The sequence below is a fragment of the Ruditapes philippinarum genome, unplaced genomic scaffold, assembly GCF_026571515.1.
Source record: "Ruditapes philippinarum isolate M1 unplaced genomic scaffold, ASM2657151v2 ctg534_1_1_1_1, whole genome shotgun sequence".
Lineage (NCBI taxonomy): Eukaryota > Metazoa > Mollusca > Bivalvia > Venerida > Veneridae > Ruditapes > Ruditapes philippinarum.
In genome coordinates, this window is record NW_026860492.1 from 66,913 (window position 1) to 68,271 (window position 1,359).

Consider the following 1,359-nt stretch of genomic DNA (forward strand, 5'->3'; position numbering starts at 1 on the left):
GCGGGTTTGATTCCCGGGCTGGCCAACTAAATCTCTGGCACGGCGCAGGCCACTTGATTTGTGATTGATCATGATATCCCTTCTACGGCCATTAGCAGTGTACCTCTGCTTTGCCATGTACAGAAGTAATCAGTTCCTTGCGAAAGTGAAGGCAACTAGTACTGGTAAACTGTTTAACAGCATATCCAGGAAAGATGCGGTGGATGAACGTGAAATTATAGGTTTATAAAATTTCCTGAATACAAAAAAAATAATAATTAAACTTCAACAAGAGTGATCAACAACAAACATATGGCTTTATGTTTTAATATAAAAATTGAATCAGTAAATTCGTATAGCATTAAACCTTTTGATACTAAAACCGATGTATACAATTTGGTATAGAAATATCCTTTATATTCACAAAGGGTTAGCTCTAATTAACTCCAAATTTTGCATTGCCTTCGTTGCACATGTATCTATCTATTAACTTGCATTTGTGGCTCAAATATTTACAATATAAATGCGATGAAGCTCTAACTAGTTACGTTATCTGTTCTGTTTCATAACCTTGTATGAAAACTAAAAATATCATGTTATTGTTCTGATTTAAGTAAAAATACACGTAATACATACATTGCATAAAAGTTTAGTCATACACTAGATCCAGCGTGTTTAGTGTTGATATTTAATGATTTATTATTATTATTATTATTTATAAATAAATCATTTGACATATATATGTCTCTGTGGCGCAATCGGTTAGCGCGTTCGGCTGTTAACCGAAAGGTTGGTGGTTCAAGCCCACCCAGGGACGTTTTACTTTTATGGATTTTTTTTAAGTACCAGAGTTTTCTTATACTTAAAGTTACATTAAATAAATTTCATAAAAAAAGAAATAGCGACATTTCATTAATAAATTGGGTTTCATATCGACTCCAGATCTTATTTTGGTGTCCAGACAACCAAAATGAGTTTAATGAGCGTACAAATGTGCAACCTAATTGTGGCGAATTCGGAAGTACAATTTCTGTTTGCATGAGAAACTCCTCCTTCAGATCATCCGTACATCAATATTAAATCAACAAACATATAAGTAGCAGTCCTAATTTAACGGTATATTTCCGCATTGTAACGGATATTTTAATACAAATTTAATCCTTTTTATGAGATGATTATTTTTTCTGAACCACAGGCCTAATGCACCGTGAAGCTTAAACGGTAGAAGTGTGTTTGCACAAGAAAATCTCATATTTGCTGTGTTCCGAATAGCAACTATAACACCGTGACGTAGCGCATACACGAGCTGATTTTAGTCTTCATTTGCATGTTAAAATTCGTATACGAACTTTAGTGTTACCGTGGGGTTTTCCATTTAAA

The 1,359-nt window shown here is 33.7% G+C and overlaps 1 non-coding gene across 1 annotated transcript; it reads left to right on the top strand.

Moving 5' to 3' along the window:
* The first annotated feature begins 722 nt into the window (after positions 1–722).
* On the top strand, positions 723–796 carry Trnan-guu (transfer RNA asparagine (anticodon GUU)). Its single transcript has one exon. It is a non-coding gene; the product is annotated as a tRNA-Asn (tRNA).
* Positions 797–1,359: the final 563 nt, after the last annotated feature.